Source organism: Dendrobates tinctorius, unplaced genomic scaffold (assembly GCF_039654945.1).
Source record: "Dendrobates tinctorius isolate UK_male_01 unplaced genomic scaffold, ASM3965494v1 ptg000083l, whole genome shotgun sequence".
NCBI lineage: Eukaryota > Metazoa > Chordata > Amphibia > Anura > Dendrobatidae > Dendrobates > Dendrobates tinctorius.
This window is the reverse complement of record NW_027361751.1, coordinates 30931657-30947552: the sequence shown is the minus strand read 5'-3', so window position 1 is coordinate 30947552 and position 15896 is coordinate 30931657. Positions and strand designations below refer to the sequence as shown.

General features: G+C 43.3%; 1 long non-coding RNA gene across 1 annotated transcript in view; it reads right to left on the bottom strand.

The window, feature by feature from the left end:
* Nucleotides 1-5628: 5628 nt before the first annotated feature.
* The window catches only part of LOC141097185 (uncharacterized), a 41826-nt gene continuing 31558 nt past the window's right edge, over nucleotides 5629-15896 (bottom strand). The window contains exon 2 of the long non-coding RNA XR_012233868.1: nucleotides 5629-5872. This is a non-coding gene — a long non-coding RNA (uncharacterized lncRNA). The remainder of the gene's footprint in view (nucleotides 5873-15896) is intronic.

Genomic DNA, 15896 nt, shown 5'->3' with positions numbered 1-15896 from the left:
ATAATATGTATGGGTGAAGATCCTTGTGCCACGGGTGTGTTAATAGTTATGGCCGATGCACTCCTTTACTTAGTTTTTCACGAGCACCCATCAGTTTGTTTAGTTTTCCTCCATCTCACGAGCATCTTGCACTTTACCCTTTATAGCGACACGTGCATCTTTGGCAACCTATTTCTCATGGGCATCTTTTATGCCGAGCTTCAGATGCACATCTGTTACACCTATCTTCTGACGGGCATCAACCGCATTCTGGTAATTAGTGGTCGGTAAACGACTAATCATTATAGACTGGATCCTAGATCTCATACCTCCCATAGCCCCCTTTTATTAATCCTGTACGTTCCCATACCTGCCGTCACCATGCCCCTTTTCCTGATCACTTCAATCAATGATTCGTCCGCCATATTTACGCTAAAAACCTACACCTTCCCAGTAGCAACTGTGTAGGAAACCATGATACTGTTTTCAAGGGTGTTTATGATGCCCGTAAAAAAAGTTTACACACTATGTTGATATGTACCCCCAGGGGGAAAGGTTTGTCAGCCCATACTAAAGTGTATGGGCATTACAAGTATAGGAGACCCGCTCCTTTTTAATGGGAATTTTTTTTTATGAGGCCCTCCTCCACGTTTATTCCAAGGGGGATTGCGGTGAGTGCAAATTTGGGGCAGGCCTTGCATTCACTTCATGGGCAAACTTTCTGGGAGTACAAAAATCATAATAATGGGAACTTTGTTTTCATGTTGCCATTCAGTACATCGTTTCAAAGGGTTATTGGGGTTTGTGTAACTTTGGGGCAAGGAAGGCCTTGCATTCAATGCATAGGCAAACTGTATGTGAGTAAAAAAAAGAAAAAAAAAAGAAGAATGGGAACTTTGATTTAATGAGGCCATCCAGGCCATCTGTTACAAGTATTATTGGGGTGCGTGTAACTTTGGGGCAGGGCAGGCCTTGCATTCAATGCATAGGCTAACAGTATGACAGTACCAAATGAAAAAAAAGGCAACTTTGGTTTTATGTGGACATCCAGGATGTCTGTTACATGTGTTATTGGGGTGTGTGTAACTTTGGGGCAAGGCAGGCCTTTCATTCACTTCATGGGCAAACTATCTGGGAGTACAAAAATCATAATAATGGGAACTTTGGTTTCATGTGGTCATCTAGTTCGTCGGTTCAAAGGGTTATTGGGGTGCGTGTAACTTTGGGGCAAGGCAGGCTTTGCATTCAATACATAGGCAAACTGTATGGGAATAAAAAAAAAGAATGGGAATTTTGGTTTCATGTGGCCATCCAGGACATCTGTTACAAGTGTTATTGGGGCGCGTGTAACTTTGTGGCAGGGCAGGCATTGCATTCAATGCATAGTCTAACAGTATGGCAGTACCAAATGAAAAAATGTCAACTTTGGTTTCATGTGGCCACCCAGGACGTCAGTTCCAAGTGTTATTGGGGTGCGTGTAGTTTTGGGGCAAGGCAGGTCTTGCATTAAATGCATAGGCAAACACTATGGGAGACTCATTTTCTTCTAATGGGAACATTTTTTCATGAGGCCCTCCTGTACGTCTCATCAAAGGGTTATTGTTGTGTGTCCTAATTTTTGGCAGCCCAGTCACTCACTGCATAGACAATAACAATTTAGGAGACCTAATGATTAATAATGGCCCTTTAAGAAGATTAATGCCGCCTGATGCCCCTATAAAAATAGGCTTTGTGACTTTCAGAGTCCCTCCTTCATAAATGAAACATGATGTGTCTGTCTGATGATGTGTCACACTCCACATGGCCAGCTAAGGTTGTTAAATGATAAAATGACATTTCCCAGTGAATGAATTTGCATTGGCTGAAAGCAATGCTAAAGTTGAAAAACGCATCAAAAACATTACATGTGAACAAAGCCCATGTGGTGGAGGTACATTTTTTTGGGGGGGTTCTTTATTTTGCCTTACATACAAATCATTACCCTGGAAAGGATGTTCCTTAACATATTTCCCAGGAAAATTCATTTTGGTTTAGTTTTTGTATGTTTTAGTGTGCACCTGTAAAAGTGGCTTAAGACTCTGACAACATTGCTCACAGCTGTGACCTGGGAGTCAGAAATGCTTCCAGAGGTACTCCTCATGATGTTCCCATGGCATTTGAGCACTGTTCCCATCGATTTCAGACGATTTTAGACTCTAAAAAGACCTCCGGGGGGGATCGCGGCAAAAATGCTTAGTTTTCTCATAGACTTAGGCTATGTGCACACGCTGCGGATTCTGCTGCGGATTTGTCCTCTGCGGGTCCGCAGCAATTCTGCAGACAGTGTACAGTACAATGTAAGTCTATGTGACTTACAATCTGCTGTGCACATGCTGCGGTTTTGAATCCGCGGAAAGAATTGACATGTCAGTTCTTTCTGCAGATTCTGCTGCTATTTGCCAACTATTCCATTGTCCAGGTGGCAAACCGCAGGGGAAAACCGCAGGCCATTCCGCAGGTAAAACCGCAGGTCATCTTACCTGCGGATCCGCAGATACAAATCCGCGGGTGAATCCGCAGCATGTGCACATAGCCTTCCATTGGGCTGGTTGCTCTGGTTGGGCACCCAAGCATTCCAATTTGCTCGACCCGAGCAACGAGCACCCGAACATTTTAGTGCTCGCCAATCACTATTGAGGCTAAAACCCATTGACAAAAGCTATGGTAACACCTAATTGTCAATGTGTGCAATAATTCAGGGGGGACACATCATTGGTGCAACCTATGCAGCTGCACATAGACCAAGAGGCAAGGGGTCCACATGCAGCTCCAAAGCAGGTGGAATTGTGCATTATGATGCTATAGGATTGCAGAGGGCCCATATACTGTTCTTGCACGGAGACCTCTTCTGTTTGTGTTCACCGTGCAGGAGGAATAACACAGGAACATGCAGTTTAGGAAGTTACCATTTTATAGGGAATGCAAGTTTTTTTAGTTTTTTTAAAGCACCGTATTATTCGGATAAGATGCCCTGAATTACAAGACGCACCCCAAATTTTGAGGAGAAAAATAGGAATTTTTTTTTTTAATAAAATGGTGGTGCTTCTTATAATCCATGCGTCTTATTGCTTACCGGGGGTGGTGGCTGCGGTGAAGAGAGGTTCCTGCTGGCAGAGGCAGGAGTGGGGCGATGCTGCAGGCTGGGATGAGGGGGGTGGCCCGATGTGCAGAGCGCCTTTGCGGGTGTCCGGCATTGCGGTGGTGTCGTGCTGAGATCTTGGTGCCAAGATCTCCATCTGCGCATGCACCGCCCCGACGACCATTTTTCCGCAGTCCACCGCACAGGAAACCATGGAACTGCCGCGGCTCTGGCCTTTCACAAAATATCGGCAGAGCCCCGGCAGCACCGGAGACCACTGCAGCAGCATCAGGCAGCAGCACCGGGCACCCAAAGCACCAGAGACACCCGAAGCAGCACTGGGCAGCAGCACCGGACACCCACAGCAGCACCAGAAATCTGCAGCAGCGCGCCGCACATAGGAACAATCCCTCATCCCAACCTGCGGCCTGCAGCATCACCCCACTCCTGCCTCCTCCAGTAGCGACCCTGGGACCCCCTTCACTGCAGCCACCACCCCCAGTAAGCAATAAGACGCATGAATTATGAGCACCACCATTTTTTCTTATTTTTCTCCTCAAAATTTGGGGTACTTCTTAAAATCCGGAGCGTCCTATAATCCGAAAAATAAGGTAATTTTTTTACCTGCTGTAAATGCCACAGTTCTTCTCACTCTAGTGTTGTTTTTCTTTGTTCCTCCTCCTCTATATTCATGAGATATGGTCTCTTCTTCCATACAGGTAATCTAGTTGTTGTTTTTTAATCAAAATGGGCATAATCTTCAACTCATCTCTGTGTGTCTTCTTCAGCCACTACCAGTTGACTAAGAAGACTAAATTTATATACGGGAAGAAAAGACGATAACCTTGATTCATCAAGACTGTCGATTTTATCTGTGCGCCACGCAAGAAATATTATTTCAGTCAGGGACTAGAGTAAGGCTATGTGCACACACTGCGGATTGGTCTGCGGATTCTTATCTGCGGTTTGCCACCTGGACAATGGAATAGGTGGCAAACCGCAGCAGAATCCGCAGAAACAATTGACATGTCAATACTTTCTGCAGATTCAAAACCGCAGCTTTTCTGCAGTTAAAAATCCGCAGCATGTGCACAGCAGAATGTAAATCCCATAGGATAACATACTTCTGTACACTGTCTGCAGAACTGCTGCAGTTCTGCTGCGGCCAAAACCGCAGCGGGACCGCAGCAAAAACCTCAGCGTGTGCACATAGCCTTAGATTTCTAGTGTAGGGAATGCCACAGCTTGTCATAAATCAGATGAGCCGTGGCATCACGCCTCTGCCTTGCCTCCATGCCAACCCAGTTTTGCCCATTTTGGTGGAGCTGGGAGATACTAGAGTGAAAGAGCCAAATTCTCAAAATTTTGCCTCAATTCCAATTTGTGAGAAATTTTTCAACTTTTCAAAGATTTTACCCTACTTTTTTGGCATAAAAGCTTTGATGAGTCGAGACCCATATCCTTGGAATGGAGAAGAGCAGCGACAATAGAGAAACATAATCAGATTCAGGAGAACAGCAACATTTACTCCAGGTAAGAAACAAAAATTGCATAACTATGGAAAGTGACAGGTCTTCTGTAATGCCTACTATTTGGGAGGCGGTCCCAGCAGTCAGATACCAACATATCATACTTTATATTAGTAACTAAGAAAAGTAAAACAGAGTGAGACCCATTCAGACTTGCCTTTTTCATATACTTGTTCTACCTGTAATTTTGATGGCTAGAACATGTATCCACTATGATCTTTGGAGCTGTTCAGATGTTGTGTTTTTTTGAGGATCACATGTCGACAAAAAAAATCAGAGACATGTCCATTTTTTATGGGTATCACAGATGGAAATTACCCACACAAGTCTATAGGTCTGTGAAAATCACACATATGCCAAAGAGTGTACAATCTGAGATTAAGGCAACATTCACACGTTCCGTATTTGGTCAGTATTTTATATCAGTATTTATATAAAAAATACAGAAGTGGTGACGGGTTTCTATTATACTTTCCCTCTGACTGTTCCTCTTCTAGTTTTGGCTTACATATACTAATGTAAAATACTGACAGAATACTGAACGTGGCCTTAGGCCTGTTTCACACTTCCGTTTTTTCAAATCCGTCAAAATCCGTTGCTTTCCGTAAAAAAACGGATCCGCCATTTTTTGCAGGATCCGTTTTTTTTTGTCCCATAGACTTCCATTACGGTTACCGCGGATCCGTCAAAAAAACGGATCCGTTTTTAAAAAAACGGATCCGTTTGCATCAGTTTCCGTCAAAAAAACGGAAACGGATCCGTTTGGCGGACACAAAAACGGAAGTGTGAAACAGGCCTTAGACTGCAATGAATAACAGAAGCTTTGTACGTAAGGTATTTATTTCTTCATATGTGATTAAGGCCTCATTCATATGTCAGTAATTGGTCAGTATTTTACATCAGTGTTTGTGTGGGGGTGAGATCTTTAGTGATTGCCTGTTCTTGACCTGACAAATATGAGCAGAGTGCATGCTTAGAAGAGTTACACCAGACAAAGTCAGATGCGGGGTCCTCTCTCAGCGAGAGCTGGCACTGAACTGAACTTTATTAGTACAAAAGATCATGTAACAGACAGGAAAAGGGCGTCGCACAACTCCTGATTAGCAATGGTGTCAGTCTGTGATTGGTCCATGTTAGGTCGACTCCATATATAGTCTCTTGGTGTATCCACTTGACATTCCAAGGATTCCTTCCAGGTGTTCCACCAGAATGCAGACACCATCTTGTCACACTACATCTGAAATAGCTTATGTAACATTAATAATTGATTTCATTAGCCATTCTCTCCTTCACATTTGTATGACAAAACCAAGAATGAAACTTAAAGAGAAAAACTATAATTGCAAGATTGACATATTTTCTGTATTTTGGAGACACTTCTGGTTTTGGCTTACAAATACTGTTAAAACAAAAATACTGATATGTGAATAAAGAAACATTGTTGGCAGAAATTGACACATGTACCAAACACTGATGAAACCCAAGTTTGAAACATGGATGACATTCCGACCATTTTTTTGCGTATGTGAAAAATCAATGACATGTAAATCAGGCAGTATTTTTGGTCAAAAACAAAAAAATCACATGCAGTATAAAAATACTGGCATACATAGAGAACCAAATTCACTAATATATAGCTCTGTATTTGCTATAGGTTCAATTGTGGCCTATTCGTGCGGCTTATGGAGGCTGCTTTTCGTTATTAATTACAGCTAAATAACGTTGAGTTTAATCTAAGATTTTCGTGAGGCCACTAGAGGAAAAAGCTCCCTGTTGTTGATCTCTGTGTTCTGTAGCTCCAAGGACATGTTTTGTTTCTTCAAAACCTCACCAAGACCCCACATCCTGCAGCAAGACTTTGAACTAGCATGCTGCCAGTTCTGAGGATCACGAGCCGACTCCTGCATCTGATGACAAGCTTTTCTAAACACATTGAAGCACCTGCAAAACATTTTCATCTCTTATAGCTTTGTACGAATGTATCTCTGAAGACATAGTTCGATCTAACTAGTTAGCGCTTCCTCCTAGCTTACATCTCTGTACTCCGCTCGCTTCAGATCTCAGCTATCTGCCCCAGTTTTAAGGTCTTTTACTCTACGACAATACTATGTATTTGGAAAATAGTTCATCGCATGTTACTGTTAACCTGTTCAAAACTCTGATGCTGAGATTAACCCAAACCTAAAAATGTTTGCCTGCCTACTATCTGACATAACTAGTAGTGATGAGTGAGCACTAAAATGCTCAGGTACTCGTTAGTCCAGTCGAGCAATTCGTATTGTTCGAGTGCTCGACCCCAGTAATGAGAATATTGGAAGAGAATGGGGAAACTCGAACATTTTTCTGGCGGCCCTCCCCGGAAGTCTGTAGGGGGGTCTAAAAATAAGGGAACAGCATGAATCCCAGGTCGCTGCTGGGAAGAGTGTTGTCAGAGTATTACATCGCTTTTATGGACTGACAATAAAATATACAAAACAGCACTTAAAATGGATTTGACTGGAAAAAAGTTAAGAAACATTCTTTCCAGGATAATGACTTGTATATAAGGCAAAATAAATAAGAAAAAAAATGCTCCTCCACACCTTGGGCTATGTTCAGATGTAGTGTTTTTGATGCGTTTTTGCACATTTACATTGTTTTCAATGCTGAAAAAAACATTCCACAGGAAATGTTGTTTTATTATTTTAATATCTTATCTGGACATGTGGTGTGTGAGACATGATCAGACATATTGAACGTTTTTTTTTTTTTGCTGGGTTATCATATCAGCTGGCCATCACTATTTGTAGAGGGCCAGCAGGCGTCTTGTGGACAGATGAGATCAAGATAGAGTTTTTTGGTAATGCACATAATTCTACTGTTTAGTGTAAATGGAATGAGGCCTTCAAATAAAAGAACACAGTGGTTACAGTCAAATATGGTGGAGGTTCAAAGATATTTTGGGGTTGTTTTGCTGCCTGTGGCCCTGGGAGCCTTGAAATGTGAAGACTCCCAAAAGATTTTTGGTTGAAATGTAGTGTCTGGGTCAGACAGCTGGGGTTTGTATAGTAGTTGGTCATGTAGTAGGTCCAGCAGGACAATGACCCCAAACATACATAGATACATAGGATGAATAAAGACCTAGGTCCATCAAGTTCAACCTTTCTCCATCAACTGTTCTTTTTGTCACTAATCTAACTATAACTCGCAATGTTATGTCTATTAAGGAAATCATCCAGTCCTTTTTTAAAAGCTGTTACAGTGTCTGCTGTTACTACCTCCTGTGGTTGGGCATTCCACAGTCTGCTCTAACTGTAAAGAACCCTTTCCTGTTTAGCTGCAGGAATCGCCTTTCTTCCATCCGTAATGCGTGCCCCCTAGTCCTCAGCATGGTCCTTGGAAGGAACAAGTCATGTGCCAGTGTTTTGTACTGGCCACACATATATTTATGCATGTAAATGAGAGCTTTTCTGAGGTGCCTTTTTTCTAAGCTAAACAAGGCCGACTTTTCCAACCTCTCCTCATATGAGAGACCTCCATCCCTTGTAATAATCTAGTTGCCCGTCGTTGAACTGATTCTAACTTCTGAATATCCTTTTTAAAATGTGTAGCCCAAAATTGTGTCCCATATTCTAGATATGGCCTCACCAGTGATTTATAAGGGGGTAATAATACATTGGGATTGCAGGATTTTATCATTTTATATATCCTAAAATCTTCTTTGCTTTTGCAGCTGATGCTTGACTTTGAGTACTGCTGCTCAGCTTAATTGTAACGAGAATGCCCAAGTTCTTCTCTAGATCTACCGGGTGGGCCATTTCAATGGATACACCTACATAAAATGGGAATGGTTGGTGATATCAACTTCCTGTTTGTGGCACATTAGTATATAGGAGGGGGAAAAGTTTCAAGATGGGTGGTGACCATGGCAGCCATTTTTAAGTCAGCAATTTGGATCCAACTTTATTTTTTTCAATGGGAAGAGGGTCATGTGACACATCAAACTTATTGAGAATTTCACAAGAAAAACAATGGTGTGCTTGGTTTTAACGTAACTTTATTCTTTCATGAGTTATTTACAAGTTTATAACCACTTATAAAATGTGTTCAAAGTGCTGCCCATTGTGTTGGATTGTCAATGCTACCCTCTTCTCCCACTCTTGACACACTGACAGCAATACCACAGAATAAATACTAGCACAGGCTTCCAGGGTGTTGTTTCAGATGCTGCACATCTCTTATCTTCACAGCATAGACTATTGCCTTCAGATGACCCCAAAGATAAAAGTCTAAGGGGGTCAGATCGGGAGACCTTGGTGGAAATTTAACTGGTCCACGACGACCAATCCACTTTCCAGGAAACTGTTCATGTAGGAATGCTCGGACCTGACACCCATTATTGATGGTATGGTGTGGTATATGGGGTACAAAGATAGTGGGGCCATTCTTCATCAATGGAAATCTCAATGCCACTTTATATCTGAAATTGCTAAATGATGATGTGTTCCCCTCTTTATGCACTGAAGATGGCATGTTCCCTGAGTTTTTCCAGCAAGATGGTGCACCACCACATTATGGGTGTCAGGTCCGAGCATTTCTACAAGGAATCTGACCCTCTTAAGCCCCCGTTACACACTGTGATATCGCTAGCAATATCGCTGTAAAATCACCGATTTTGTGACGTTGCAGCGATATTGCTAGCGATATCGCTGCATGTGATACTTACCTCCGACCGGCTCCCCCGCTGCTCATCGTTGGTCGCGCGAGAACTCCCTGGACCATTCCTCGTCGGCCACTTCCTGTGGCGCCGACGAGCGACGCGTGGACGCGGGCGGGAGGACGCCAGGATCGCCGCGTCTGACAGGTAAGTAGCGACCCCCGACCCCCGCTATGTCGCTGGTGAGATCTGCCTGTGTGGCAGCTCAGTAGCGACCACTTAGCGATCCATATCATTGGCGGGATCGCTGGTGCATCGCTAAGTGTAACTGTACCCTTAGACTAGTATTTCTTCTGTGGTGTTGCTATCAGTGTGTCAAGAGTGGGGGAAGAGGGTTTCATTGACAATCCAACACAATGGGCAGCACTTTGAACACATTTTATAAGTGGTCATATACTTGTAAATAACTCATGAAAGAATATAGTTACATTAAAACCAAGCATACTGTTATTTTTCTTGTTAAATTCTCAATAAGTTTGATATGTCACATGACCCTATTTCCATTGGAAAAAATAAAGTTGGATCCAAAATGGGCGACTTCAAAATGGCCGCCACCCATCTTGAAACGTTTCCCCTCTCCCATATACTAATGTGCCACAAACAGGAAGTTGATATCACCAACAATTCCCATTTTATTTAGGTGTATCCATATAAATGGCCCACACTGTATCATCGCAAGTATACTCCCATTTAATGTATATGCAGCAATAGGATTATGCTGTCCTAAGTGCATTACTCCACATTTATCTATATTAAATCTTATTTGCCAAGTGTTTGCCCATTCAGTCATCTTATTCAGATCATTTTGCAATATTAAGGTCAAATTTTAATATCCTACATAGTTTGTGTTAGGCGTCAGGTTCCTGTCGCTGCACAGCAGGAATCCCGAGCTTTGCCTTCGTCGGTCTCCCATTCCTCTCCAGCCGCAGTGGAGCCTACTCAGCAGACGTATCGATCCCAGTGCTCTGCTCACACCAGCATTGTAGGTTTGGTTGCTACTGCTACCTCTGGTCCAGCTATAGCAACGCATGTTGGTCAGCAACGAGCTGCTCCAGGGACTAAGTCCTCTTGTCAGTCCACTGAGCATGCCCGTAGACGATCTCTCATTGGAGATAAGAGGTCACATGCTCAGGTCCTTCTCCAGCTCAGATTGGACCATCAGGAAGGTCCCGGAAGACCGCTGCTATAAAAGGTTCGCATGGCCACTCGGCCATGCGCTAAGATAGACTTTTGTTGAGACTTGTATGAGTGATGACGGATGCATGTAACTGGTGACTGACTCATTAAATAACCTCTTCCTTTGATACGTATGTGTTAGGGTTAGTTAAGCCTGAGTCAGTACCTCATGGTGGCAAAGCATGTGCTCCAGTCCAGAACAAAGGTTAGCGCCATAGTGCCGCCATATCTCCCGTGCCTCTGGGCAGTACGAATCTATCCGCAGCACCCTGTGACAGCTAACAGGGCACAGCACTTTCCTAGCATTACTCTCTAGCGCCGCTGCAACGGCTCTGTGCGCAAGTGGGACTAGAAGGACTCTGACTCCATGCCTCTGGGCAGAGTTCTGTGACCACATCGCTTGCGTTCACATTATATTAGTGCGACCTTGTGAAGTAATAGGGTTCGCCTCGCACACTCCGGGTGAGGTAACCCGAGCGTACTACTATCCGTCATTGTCTAGCAGCAGTTTCCTTCGCTGCACGGTGGACCCCAGGCTGCGAACACACCTTATTAACTCTATATTATTTGGTGCGTTCCGCCAGCCTAACATTATCTTAGCGACAGGGTCTGACTAGCAATGATGGACGAGCAGCGTCTGCAGAGATATGTCCAACAGCTGGAGGGCAGGTTGTCAAGCTCTCGAGCGATCAGCCTCAGCTGCAGATGTCACTGCGGTCGCTGTTCAGGCAGCTGCAGAAGCTGTCTCCCGTGCCTCCACGTCCATACCTGCGCTTTGTCCCGTCTCCCGCTGCCTGACAAGTTCTCGGGTGACAGCGCCTCCTACAGGGGTCTCGTAAGCCAGTGCTCTATCCAGCTTGAGCTGTTGGCCAAACGATTCCCCTCAGAAAGGGCTAAGGTGGGATTCATCATCTCCCTCCTGTCGGGCAGGGCTCTGGAATGGGCCACCCCACTGTGGGAGCGTGGTGACCCCATGGTACAGAGTGCCTCCCAGGTCCTGGTCTCCCTGAAACAGGTTTTTCTGGGGCCACGGGTCACGGATGACACCGCGCTGCTGTTGTTAGCACTGACACAGGGTTCCTTTTCGGTCAGCAATTACGCCGTCCGGTTCCGGACACTGGCTTCCGAACTGGAATGGCCTGACAAGATGCTCATTCCGGCAGGGCTGTGCAGTCGGAGTCGATGCTCATTTTGGTGGAGTCGGAGTTGGTATAAATGGACCGACTCCTAAAATATATAATAAATTGGGTACAGTAATTCAATGCAGAATGTGCTGAATATTTTTTCATAGGAATTTGGGAAAGTTATGAAATGTCCTATAAATGGCTGTTCTATTCCTGATCTAAGGCTACATTCACACACAGCGTTTTTCCTGCGTTTTTTGAGGATACGTTTTTCAGCTGCAAAAGCAGATCAGCTTTTTAAAAAAACGCATCACCTGAAAGGTTTTTGAGCTCATAGATAATGTTTTCAATAGCAAAAGCAGATTACAAATCTGCTCTATCAATCCATTTATCCATATCTGTCTATCCATATAGTATCTGTACCAAAAAGAATGAAAGCCGGATAACACACAGACTAACACTCTTTTTTTTTAGCACCAGTCAGGTACACCTCATAGCTGCCCAAAAGGACGCCCAGGACAGGCATTGCTCGTCTTCAGTAACATATCAACATCAATTGATAGTTGAAATAAATAGACTGTATTCATCACCACATCTTCTTAAGGTGCAGGCTTCATTTTAAAGTGTAGGGGTGTGCAGTATGAGGTCCTGCAGCAGCTGAGGTGTGCAGTATGAGGTTCTGTGGAACAGTATGAGGTTTTGCCCCCCCCCCCAGGTTTGATCCTGGCTATGCCCATGGTGTGAATGTAGCCTGAGGATCTAGGCTTTGTCTTAGCTGGGATGTCATAGTGATATATATATATATATATATATATATATATACACAGTATATATATATATATATATATATATATATATACAGTGGGGCAAAAAAGTATTTAGTCAGTCAGCAATAGTGCAAGTTCCACCACTTAAAAAGATGAGAGGCGTCTGTAATTTACATCATAGGTAGACCTCAACTATGGGAGACAAACTGAGAAAAAAAAATCCAGAAAATCACATTGTCTGTTTTTTTTTCATTTTATTTGCATATTATGGTGGAAAATAAGTATTTGGTCAGAAACAAAATTTCATCTCAATACTTTGTGATATATCCTTTGTTGGCAATGACAGAGGTCAAACGTTTTCTGTAAGTCTTCACAAGGTTGCCACACACTGTTGTTGGTATGTTGGCCCATTCCTCCATGCAGATCTCCTCTAGAGCAGCTTTTCGCTTGGCAACACGGACTTTCAACTCCCTCCAAAGGTTTTCTATAGGGTTGAGATCTGGAGACTGGCTAGGCCACTCCAGGACCTTGAAATGCTTCTTACGAAGCCACTCCTTCGTTGCCCTGGCGGTGTGCTTTGGATCATTGTCATGTTGAAAGACCCAGCCACGTTTCATATTCAATGCCCTTGCTGATGGAAGGAGGTTTGCACTCAAAATCTCACGATACATGGCCCCATTCATTCTTTCATGTACCCGGATCAGTCGTCCTGGCCCCTTTGCAGAGAAACAGCCCCAAAGCATGATGTTTCCACCACCATGCTTTACAGTAGGTATGGTGTTTGATGGATGCAACTCAGTATTCTTTTTCCTCCAAACACGACAAGTTGTGTTTCTACCAAACAGTTCCAGTTTGGTTTCATCAGACCATAGGACATTCTCCCAAAACTCCTCTGGATCATCCAAATGCTCTCTAGCAAACTTCAGACGGGCCCGGACATGTACAGGCTTAAGCAGTGGGACACGTCTGGCACTGCAGGATCTGAGTCCATGGTGGCGTAGTGTGTTACTTATGGTAGGCCTTGTTACATTGGTTCCAGCTCTCTGCAGTTCATTCACTAGGTCCCCCCCGCGTGGTTCTGGGACTTTTGCTCACCGTTCTTGTGATCATTCTGACCCCACGGGGTGGGATTTTGCGTGGAGCACCAGATCGAGGGAGATTATCAGTGGTCTTGTATGTCTTCCATTTTCTAATTATTGCTCCCACAGTTGATTTCTTCACTCCAAGCTGGTTGGCTATTGCAGATTCAGTCTTCCCAGCCTGGTGCAGGGCTACAATTTTGTTTCTGGTGTCCTTTGACAGCTCTTTGGTCTTCACCATAGTGGAGTTTGGAGTCAGACTGTTTGAGGGTGTGCACAGGTGTCTTTTTATACTGATAACAAGTTTAAACAAGTGCCATTACTACAGGTAATGAGTGGAGGAAAGAGGAGACTCTTAAAGAAGAAGTTACAGGTCTGTGAGAGCCAGAAATCTTGATTGCTTGTTTCTGACCAAATACTTATTTTCCACCATAATATGCAAATAAAATGAAAAAAAAACAGACAATGTGATTTTCTGGATTTTTTTTTCTCAGTTTGTCTCCCATAGTTGAGGTCTACCTATGATGTAAATTACAGACGCCTCTCATCTTTTTAAGTGGTGGAACTTGCACTATTGCTGACTGACTAAATACTTTTTTGCCCCACTGTATATAGTACAGACCAAAAGTTTGGACGCACCTTCTCATTCAAAGAGTTTTCTTTATTTTCATGACTATGAAAATTGTAGATTCACTCTGAAGGCATCAAAACTATGAATTAACACGTTAACAAGTGGAATTATATAATTAACAAAAAAGTGTGAAACAACTGAAAATACTGTATGTCTTATATTCTAGGTTCTTCAAAGTAGCCACCTTTTGCTTTGATTACTGCTTTGCACACTCTTGGCATTCTCTTGATGAGCTTCAAGAGGTAGTCACCGGAAATGGTTTTCACTTCACAGGTGTGCCCTGTCAGGTTTAACAAGTGGGATTTCTTGCCTTATAAATGGGGTTGGGACCATCACTTGTGTTGTGCAGAAGTCTGGTGGATACACAGCTGATAGTCCTACTGAATAGACTATTAGAATTTATATTATGGCAAGAAAAAAGCAGCTAAGTGAAGAAAAACGAGTGGCCATCATTAGTTTAAGAATTGAAGGTCAGTCAGTCCGAAAAATTGTGAAAACTTTGAAAGTGTCCAAGTGCAGTGGCAAAAACCATCAAGTGCTACAAAGAAACTGGCTCACATGAGGACCGCCCCAGGAAAGGAAGACCAAGAGTCACCTCTGCTGCGGAGGATAAGTTCATCGGAGTCACCAGCCTCAGAAATCGCAGGTTAACAGCAGCTCAGATTAGAGACCAGGTCAAAGCCACACAGAGTTCTAGCAGCAGACACATCTCTACAACAACTGTTAAGAGGAGACTTTGTGCAGCAGGCGATCATGATAAAATAGCTGCTAGGAAGCCACTGCTAAGGACAGGCAACAAGCAGAAGAGACTTGTTTGGGCTAAAGAACACAAGGAGTGGACATTAGACCACTGGAAATCTGTGCTTTGGTCTGATGAGTCCAAATTTGAGATCTTTGGTTCCAACCACCGTGTCTTTGTGTGACGCAGAAAAAGGTGAACGGATGGATTCTACATGCCTTGTTCCCACCGTGAAGCATGGAGGAGGAGGTGTGATGGTGTGGGGGTGCTTTGCTGGTGACACTGTTGGGGATTTATTCAAAACTGAAGGCATACTGAACCAGCATGGTTACCACAGCATCTTGCAGCGGCATGCTATTCCATCCGGTTTGCGTTTAGTTGGACCATCATTTATTTTTCAACAGGTCAATGACCCCAGACACACCTCCAGGCTGTGTAAGGGCTATTTGACCAAGAAGGAGAGTGATGGGGTGCTACGCCAGATGACCTGGCCTCCACACTCACCAGACCTGAACCCAATCGAGATGGTTTGGGGTGAGCTGGACCACAGAGTGAAGGCAAAAGGGCCAACAAGTGCTAAGCATCTCTGGGAACTCCTTCAAGACTGTTGGAAGACCATTTCCGGTGACTACCTCTTGAAGCTCATCAAGAGAATGCCAAGAGTGTGCAAAGCATTAATCAAAGCAAAAGGTGGCTACTTTGAAGAACCTAGAATAAGAGACATATTTTCAGTTGTTTCACACTTTTTTGTTAATTATATAATTCCACATGTGTTAATTCATAGTTTTGATGCCTTCACAGTGAATCTACAACTTTCATAGTCATGAAAATAAAGAAAACTCTTTGAATGAGAAGGTGTGTCCAAACTATATATGTAATAGATATTACATAGTGTATTACATATTTACAATTTATTACAGTTTTTTGTGTTCTAACGTTGTATTCCAATAAATATATATTATGTTCTATCTAAATATCTTGATTATTGGATCATAAAAATGATTAAATGTCTGATGTTCACATTGTACTACAATAAATTTTTCACTTAAATATAAGCA